Here is a 10,304-nt window from a genome sequence, read left to right as displayed (position 1 = left end):
TGCCTATATCATTGTTTCAGGCGCATTTGGTACATGCAACCCACTGTGCTGCAAATCTAAAAGTTATTGTATGTTAAGGCAGGACTGAACCAAAGCCCAGTTAATATATGCCAACATAATGAAGTCTCGAAATTTTTTCATTCTAGATGCTTATGTGTGGGTTCAAGCTCATTTCTACAGACTGTTCAGGTAATCTAAGGAAAGGACAGTCATGAGTGTCCAGACTTGAGAAGTCATTTTATTGCATTGGAAAAGGAGATAATCTATTTTGTGTCTGGTTCAAACTCTGCTCTATGTGAGTCCAATTTTCAAGGTAGTGATGGCACATCTTCTTGACCATGCAGATAGAAACCAGGATTCCTTAGGATTAAACTATTATTTTTCTTCAGCCACAACAGCAGTGAAATTGCTGATTTCCTCCAAATCTGGCATCAGAGAAGTGTAAGCCTAGAGGCAATACTTAAAGAATGCAAGGTGAGATTTTTGCCTTTTTTTTCACAGGAATATTGAATGGTGGGTGGAAATGATTTTACCTCAGAGGATTTGCATTCATGGTTTTCAGTGTGTCCTAATACAACCAGCAACATCCAGGAAAAATAGGTGGGTATGCTGTCAATCAAGCTGACTCACCCTGGGCTGTTGTTTTCCATGTTTCCCTCTCTCAATTTGCCATGCAAGATTTGGGCGCAGAGGTGGGGTTATAGCATTTGCCTGCTTTGTGTTTGTCCATTGCTCATGACCAGGACAGTGGGGTAAAGCATTATGTCTCCTAGGTGCTGCTTCAGTGTTATCTCTGTTGACACCAAGGCTGGCAACTGTGATGCTATATGCAGATGATTAAAATACAGAAGGAACAAAAATGGTGTGGAGCTGAGTCATTTTCACTTCTCTTGATTTGAATGAGAATACTACAACTAACCAATGAAACTATCGGCCTGCGGGCTTCAAATGCACAAAAGGGAAAGTTTGTTTTCACACAGCACAATAATTAAATTGTGAAACTTATTGTCACTTCAAGGAAAGCTGGCTAAAAGTAAAAAGGCAGTTAAGAACACATTAGACAAATGTATGGATGATAGGAGCGTTGGTGTCTATTAAGTTCAGTGGGGCTGATGCAAAACCAGGCTCATGAAACTCCTCAGATTATGTCTGTGAGAAGCTGGGCAGGAATACCTGGGGGAAAATCCCTTTGTATCAACTCTGTTCTTATTTTGTTCTGTCTGTATCCTCTACTCACCGATGCCGTAGACAGAAGAGAAGTCTTAATGGACTAGTATTCAGACTGCAACCTGAATCAATATGGACATAGCATTCCAGGTGTGGCCTTGCACTCACTGTGTGGAGCGGAAGGATGCCCTCCCTTGACCTGTTGGCTTGCTAAACATTTATGAAGAACAAACAGTGGATTTGAGCAGAGAGGTGGTGCATTTCAGCACTGGCAACAGAGACAGTGGGTCACCTCTGCTGGTGCAGATTTATACAAATGTGGCATGCAGGCTTTTGTTCCTTGCTGGCAAAAATGCATAGCTAACAGTGGTGACTATGTTGAGACATAACGCTTTGTAACTGAGAATTTGCTCTATCGAACAGTGTTATTGTGCTGTTTGTACCTGTTTTAGTTTCCATGGATAGAAATAGGAGGCATTACTTTCAGAGCAACCTATGTAAATGCCTATAGGAGAGCATGCATTGTTTTAACATTCCAGTAGGCTCACTGTTTCCACAAGTGACCAAAAGTGGTTTATCAGTGATAATGTAAGCATGTATATATAGTGTTGTGCAGCCCTAAGTCATAAGCTCAGCTACAGGATGCATACAGAATGGTCAAAGGCAAAAATGCCACCAATACTGCCCAAAGCATCATTTTAGGGATACAGTGAGCTGCTCCATCTTTACATACATTTAATTCTTGGCCTTTCTGAAAAATCTGCCAGCAAGGCTGACAATTAGTGTCAACTGTGGTGGATTTTTGAAGTTGGCCAGTAATTTAATTGCTGGCTAATAGGTGCAACTTGGAAGTCTGGGAACTTTGCGGTCTCATAACTCTCCCTTTCGTCCCATTCTAGCCCTGCCATTTCACTGGGTTGTTTCATCAAGGGAAGTAATTATAAAAGGTGATAGCAGTTTTCTCTAAATTGTTGGCAGGGATCCAGCATTATGCTACAGAGGTGCGGTGCACTGCATCAAGTGGTTGCACTGAGTGACGCTCTGTAATGATGTGATGTGGCTATGTGATTAAATACTGGCTTCCTGCCGAATCATTCTCCCTGGGAAACAATTGTCACTGCACTTAGCATCTCTCCCCATTCGAGAGCAACATGCCTTGCTTTCACCAGAAGAGAAAGGCTTTTATTGCTAAGGGTGAAAACCTGATGTCTTCAACTGGTGCCTACTTCAGATAAACTCTTCCTGAAGTCAAGGGCATGAAGGCCTGGTCTGAGAAAGGTTTATTTTCATTGGGATATGAGTAAAAATTGTGAAGAAAAGACACATCAGGGAAAACAAAATTTCTGCTCTTTCCTAGTCCATCTACTCATTTCCCTCTCCCACCCAACTTATCCTTTCCACGCTCCTTAGTTCACAGACTATTCCACACAATTTCTGAGGAAGGGAAAAAACCCTTTTCAAGACTTACTTCAATATTCGCTCTGACTCAACAGAACCATCCACATTAGCTCCAAATAACTTCTCAAAGTATGGAGAAAAGCTCACCTTTTGATTAGAGAAAATTCCTTCTGGACAGAGATGACAGAATGCCAAAATAAAACTGGAGGTCATCTGCTTATCTTGTACTGCCTTGTAAAGACCACCAGAAGGAGAGATCTCCTTTGCGTCCATAAGAAGACCACAAACATAAGATAAATTCAAAGCTCTGTCAGTTTCCTAATTATTTTCCACTGACCTATTAACCTTAAGGGCCAGAACAACTACTCTATGTTCCCAGAACGTGGTGGTAACACATCTCTTGCACTTACAAATAGAGTTCTGAATCCGGGACAGAAAAGAGGGGTCATCTCTCTCATACAGCTAGCACCATCTAGTGACAGTTACTGAATGGACCTCCAGCAGGCTGTATCATCAGGAACTGCCATATCCCTAAGTGCTCCTTTGTGACACTAAGAGAAATGCAAAAGTTTCAAAAAAAGAAAGAGGGTTTTTTTTCCTGCCTGTAATGTCCTACCTGTGTCAAAATAAGTTCCACATGCAAAGCTTTAGGCACACTTTCTGCAGTCGGAAGATTCATATGTAATCAATGAAGCCTCTCCACAAGCGTTCGGCTGAGTTGCGACTCTGATATTGGCAGGAAGGCCAAAATGACAATGCACGCTGCTCACACGTTGAATGGTGTAACCAGTCCTGGATGCACTGGTAGGCATGCGTGGATATACGGTACGAAGAGAAGATCTGAAAGCATCATATGAAAACCTCCACGACACAGATGCAGTCACATATTTATGGACAAGTCCATAAGCACGCACAAAATAGTACTCCATCAGTGGGACACTCAGGTTGTTTTAAGATACTGTGCTCTCTGAGAACAGTTAAATAAATAACACAGTTTACTTATACGAATGCACATGATTTCTGATCCTCGCTGAAGAGTATCTCATTTATCAAGGGGTAACAATATAATGTGATGGCACATAGCAGTCTACCCAGGGTCATATTACTAACTGTTGCCTTTGAAGATTATAGGTACAGTAGATGTTAATGTTTTTGATAGCAAGTTCTTTGTTTTCTCCTTGTAGTATTCTCCTAAATACTCTTTACTAAACTTGCCAGGGTATTGATATAAAGGAGATTTTTCAAGCACTGAAACTAGCAATGCTTTCCTAAGACTTCCATCACAAACACAACTTCTCTAAGGTAAACAGACACAGCTCTTCTGAAGCTGTTTGAACAACTGTCCTCACAACATCTTAGAATTATTTTTTTCCCATCCTACTACTTCGGGAATTGAAAGAAACAGCATCCCCACTCATTAAAAATGTCTGATCCTAAAGTTTCCTTTGCATTCATGACTAAATAAAAGGAATATATTTTATTACTGCAAGCTTCCTATTTACAATATCCAAAAGAAATCTTAATAAGCAGCAAATACATATACTGCATAAATTCATTTCACCTTTTCTTACTCTACCACCTTTCAGACATATTAATTGCTTATGATAAAATAAACCTGGTTTTTAAATATACATGTTTAAAAACTCTCAGATAAAGTTAAATGGCATAATGTATCCCAGCTGATAATCTGACTTCAGGTTCCTTTATTTGGGAATAAAATATTCACTATGAAGGGTTCATCATGTTCTTCATCATATATATATTTTTTCATGTAGGTCCTAAATAAATGATTATGTGATTTATTTCAAGCTTCTCTTTTGAGACTGTACTGTAGTTTTTATATTGAGAAAATGTGCTGAATATGTATCATGTGAATGGGAACGCTGCCCTAACATGGCTTAGGGCAGATATTCTTTGAAATTCTCCAGAAAGATTAAGATCAGCTTTACATCGGACAATCAGTCTGCTCGTAGATTATGGCACATGAGGGATCTCATCCAAATCTCCCCAGCGCACCTCATTTGAAACAGGAGTTTGCTCATTTCTAGTGCAAACTTTCCTACTCTTCCTCTAAATTTTGAACACTATGTTTTCTGTTGAATGAGCAATCCGTCCGGAACAGGAACCTCAAGACTGAGGATCAGAATAACTATTTACAGAAATGTTAAACATTCTGAACTGCTCTAATTTTTCTGTCTTAAAAAGATGCTTAGAGGCAGGGGAGATCTTAATTTATCTTTGTAACTCCAAATTAAGGATCTTGCCAAATTGAGAAGTATGTCTTTGCTTGATGTTAAACCTTTTCACGTATATGCAGAGATGACTCAAGGCTAAAAATGAGGTGAATCTCTGGCTCTCCAGTTCTAATATCTGCTCATGTCATGGTTGTTCCCTGTCATGCATCTGCATCACTCCATGCATTGTGCATGAGCAGGACTGTTGTTCTCTTCGAGGCAGAAAAATTACCCCTGCCTCCAAGCATTCAAACCAGGTGTCAAAAAAAAAGAAAAAAAAGAGAGAGAAAGAAAATGATATTCTTCTTGACATTGGACCAGCATAAATTCATTTGCTATTGATTTATTTATCCAGAAGCTTGATCTTCCGTATTAATTTCTCATACAAAAATGAGAACCAGTATGCCTCTTTTGCGATAAAAAAAAAAAAGAAAGAAATTAAAGTATTAATCAAAATCAGATAAAGGAGGCAAAAAGCTCAACCCTGCCCTTGTGCCTAACTAATTATTTTGAAAAGCTCTGGTCTGTTCACCTCTGTGCTGAGTTGGTAATGTAACCCCCTTTGGTCGATTCAGGATCTCTAGCAACACCTATGGGAGAGTCTTTAATTAATCCTCTGTTACTGTTGTAATTGCATTATCCTGAGGGAAAGCCTGACTAGCCAGGAATATTATTTTAAACATATACTGTAAACAACATATGTCCTCAGGAGAGTTCAGTTAATACAACCATTTTGACCCTTTCACTGCTGGGTGCTTAACAGTTTATTTTCGTAACCACTAAAAAGGGCTTTTTCCTTTTCATGTGGGGTTATTTAGACTTCATGCTTAAAAACTCCATAGTGCAATTACATATCTACCCACCAAATAAAATAATTGCTTTCAGGCTTCTTATAGTATTTCCAGCTAAATGGAGAACGCACTGATGTTTTGCTCTGATCCAGCCTGCTGTCTCATTATGAAACACAGTCCTTTGTGAAAACAGATTTTTCTAACTGTGGCATAACCTTTGCCTCTGCTGTACCTTCTGTATATTCTGCTAAGCAGTACGATACAGCCCAGCAGGATCTCCTTGTTCTCCTCATTTCTCTTACACATTTGATGTAAAGGCAGGATTACACATCCTTTGGAGCGAGAGAGTGGGAGCCTGGAGTGTTGCTCCTGGTCTTGCAGCTCTTCCATGAGTTTTGTTGATTGCAAAAAAGTTAACATTTCACATCTGGCTCTAATTATTTTGTTTTCTAAAACTACAAGGACTTCATTTTATATTACAAACTTTGACTAACATTTTAAAGGAATTCTTCTTCAATGGGCTTTTCCATGCCTCTTTTCACAGACATGACATTCTGTTGTCAAAAAAGAGGTGTGTAACTTCTATTTACTCATGGCAGAAAGGAGCAGAATGTTGCCCAGCGTGCTGGGAGGCTCTGTTCAAATCCGTGAAGTGTCAGAGAATGTCCTGTGGAAAGTGTTACATAAGTACAATGTATTTTTAGCAAATAAATAAATAAATGAATGAATAAAATAGGACTTCAGGGCTGTTTTCTGCTAGAGTACCTTGACCATTTGTTTAAACCTCTCTTTTCCACTTATCTGATCTACAGACACCAGCTATGACAGGTGTAGTATAAAGAGATCAGGTTATTTGATTAAATGCATAGGATTATGGAAGGTCAGAGTCTGGCACAAATTTTAAAACCTTCACTTGTTTTAGGCACTAATCAATGATGTCTCAAAAATATGGGTGGATTTACCTTTGTTTCTGATTTCAAGGAATGATATGACAGCCACAGCTGGTCACTGGATGGTGCACACTTCGGCTCCTAAATATATATTTTTTCTCATTTGTGAGTCAATGGCTCCATAAAGAACATCTATCTTGTACAGTCATCGTACCAGCCCTGTTAATACTATTTTTTTTCTGTACTCTGAAATCTCAACCTGTCCCAGGATCTAAAGAGCTTATTGCATGCATGCCCAGTCAAGCAAACTTCTTTTTTCTTGCTAGTTTTTTTTTTTTTTCCTGAAGTGTTTTGACAACTTTACCTGAAACTTCAGAATGAATATTGTTTGTGGGACAAATGGAATGAAATAAATCTTCTCACAAGGCCAGTTTGGGAAATTAAACTTTATTGGATTGCATCCTGAAAAGCATGAGGAAAACCAACAACTAGAGACAAAACAGAAGTGGCACAAACTCATTACCTAGGATGAGTGGATTAAAGGCTCTTAGAGTCAGTAGGCCTAAACTGAGCCCTTCTTCATGACTTCCTGAACAAGCATTATCAAACCAAGAAAAACAATTGACAAAAAGTACACAAAATCAATGACTTGTATAATGCCAGAAAGATATGGCGGGAGAAAGAAAAAATAAGAAAAAAAAAAAGGTATTGTAGTGAAATCATGTTTTCCACAGTGTGAGAAAAGGATCATGGCCACAGTTAAATCATACAGGATTAGACCATAATGTATGAAAAACCTTTTTACAAACAGAAATATTTCCTCTGGATTTAGTATAAGGTTCAACTGTAATTAATTTATAGAAGAAAAAAGCAAGCAGCACATTTCTTAAACTAACAATCCTGAGAATATAGTGTGTGTATCTCTGGAAAATTTATTAAGCATTAGGGGAGGGAAGAGAAAAGAGAAAGAGAGAGAGAGAGAGACCAAATTGAATCTCTCTGTTCTTGCCAGTTTTTGCTGCTGTGGTGAATTATCACAAACTTCATAAATGTAAGTAAAATGGGACCCTTGAAGTCACAGTCACTTTATTTCAACAGAATGTAACCATATTCCAATTTGCACTTGAATTAATGGGAGACTACATAGCTTTGAAAGTCTTAAAGTGCATGTCACACCTATTATAACACATTTTATTAATCAGTGACTTACATTAAGAAAGACCATCCAGACCAGCTTTCTGCTACTCTTTCAGGAGAGTAAAAAAAGAAAAAAAAAACACCGTTATTTGTTCTTTGCATACAGTAGCACAATAATATCACAGACTGGTTCTGTTAAGAATTGGGAAAGCACTATGTTGAACATTTAGCTTCACTTAAATCAACTTCTCTAACAGTTAAGGATAGTTATGTAATTTTTTTAAGAACGCTACATGTTAGTTTGTCGATATCAAGGGCTTCTTCTCTTTCACTCTTTTTCTAGGCAACCTCCAACCAACTTGACAATGTTGATGTAGTGCTGTTAGTCAATGTTCATAGGTGTAACATGAACTGTGCAAGAAGTTCCTGATACATAATGGGAACACTGGTCATACTAAGTATGTAAAAATGAGGACAAGATATTTTCATATGTAACTCAAAGCAATGCAGGTATCATCACTTTGAGTCCCCTAATGTTGGTATATTTTCATGAAATAGAGAAACATAAGAATTTCCCCTCTTTATTTCAATTTGATTTCTTGTGAGGGCAGGATGGTGCAATCTGTATGCCCATAATAGCAAAAGTATTAATAACTACTATGAACATATACGATCCATATTCATTATGACAAATATAGAATAGAGAAACTATAAATAAAAATCACTGTTTTGCTGGAGTGCAGTGGGAATATTGGATATACATAAGGAAAAAAAACAATATGAAGGGATTTAAATTGGCAACCAGGCCACGTCTGGGAATATTTATTATATACATGAGCTTTGTCTGATAATATTTATGTACATGAGGCACAGCAGCCCACAAAACTCTTCAGAAACTTTGGAAAGCCATTCAATACCACTTCCAGATGAAAAATAAATATATGTCCCATTACCTGGATTCCTTTCATGTGTTTCTCATTTTCTAAAGCATACCAGTATCATTCTTTGCAAAATGAGTCAATGTTTTCTGTTTAAATGTTTGCATACAACCATCGGTTTAAATTATACCCTCTACAATACAAGAGTGGCATGGACTGATAGGTGACAGCTATAGGAATTAGAGCTGGAAAAGATTCAGCAGCACAAAATGTCCCAGTGCTATAAATTGGAGCGTTCTGTCCACTTCAAGTTTAACTCAAAGCAAGCAGCCAGATTTCTGACTCCTCCACTGGGAGCTTTTCTAAACGTAATTGAGTACACCTTTCTACTGAAACAGTTTCCTGATACAAATTTCTTGATAGTAACTCTAAACGTTCCTATTCTCAGTTTCATCTCTCCTCTCCCCACCTCTAAGTAGTATTAATAAAAAAATAACATCTGAAGAACCTGACCTTCCAAAACTGTAATATATAGCACTTTTCACAATCTAGTGTGCCAAAGAAACAGACAGGCTATAAAGGCAGCAATAGATGTTCCTAATTTTGTTTATTATTCATTTGTTCATTCTATGAGGCCTCACATAATGTCTGTGGATGACCTTGAATTAAATTATATCCCCACTCTGCTTACATTTCCCTGATGCACCAAACAAACAGCAGAATGCAGAGCGTGGCATTTCAGCGTCTTCGTTACCTCTGTGTACATCATAAACTGAACCATTTCTTCTTGCTTCTTGTGGAGCATTGACAAGCTGTTGAAATCTCTTACATCAGACAAATAGACTTTATTATACAAGAGAGCGCTTCATAAGTGCAAACCTTTTGGGATGACAAAAACCCACTGAATTCTCCACTTTCCACCAAAGCTGCCAGCAATTTCCTGGTTTTGGCAGACTTACTAAGAAAATTTTGTTAGTGAAGGCAGAAACTCTAAGCCTAAGTCCACTTGCTGCCAGTCTGCCACACACAGAAAACAGATCTCAACTTTCACATCTGATCATTGTTTGAAGGGGCATTTAAAAGCTTATATATGGAGGGGTTTCTTTCTATAGTTGGAACATTTAATCCTACTGTTATCCAAACCATTCTGAAAAAGAAATAGGTCCATGGCAAAATCACTTCAAATTAAACTGATGTGTTATTTCATTTCTTAGGTGAAAAGTGAAGGTCTGATCCTAAAAGGTGTCAATCATCCTCAAAACTGAGGACTCAGAACACATTGCTGAAAATTCTTAACATCTTCCGGGTTAGAGCCCTTAACACTGTTAAACGTGTTTTCACTTACCACACATATAGGAATCTGTAGGCCTTAACCATTCTTGGACTTTCCAGGAAGATATTCAGCAGAAATAATACATTACCCTGTTCAAGTGGAATTGCAATACTGATGTCAGTGAGAGAGGCTGGAGATGGAGATGATGGAAAATCTAATACAGAACAGATCTCCAAACAATGCTTCCCATCCAGGGCATTCTCCTTTAACATCCTAACAGTGTCTTTTGAGTTGTTAGATACTTAAGTGCTCACAGATATCAGTGAATTATTTTAAGAAATGGTGCATGTTAGAAGACATAAAAGGAATATTAGTTTCCAAGAAGGAACATAAGAAACATTAAGAAAGAAAAGATCTTCCGTTTATTATCTAGAAAATCATTCAAGAAGTGTATGGTTTTGTCCACTTTTGTTTTGTTTTCTCCTGTGGGAGCTATAGAATATCCTTTGCCTTTACTGAGTTGCAAGGAAGTTAAG

This window comes from Numida meleagris, chromosome 6, assembly GCF_002078875.1.
Source record: "Numida meleagris isolate 19003 breed g44 Domestic line chromosome 6, NumMel1.0, whole genome shotgun sequence".
NCBI classification, from domain to species: domain Eukaryota; kingdom Metazoa; phylum Chordata; class Aves; order Galliformes; family Numididae; genus Numida; species Numida meleagris.
Note: the sequence above shows the minus strand (reverse complement) of the source record.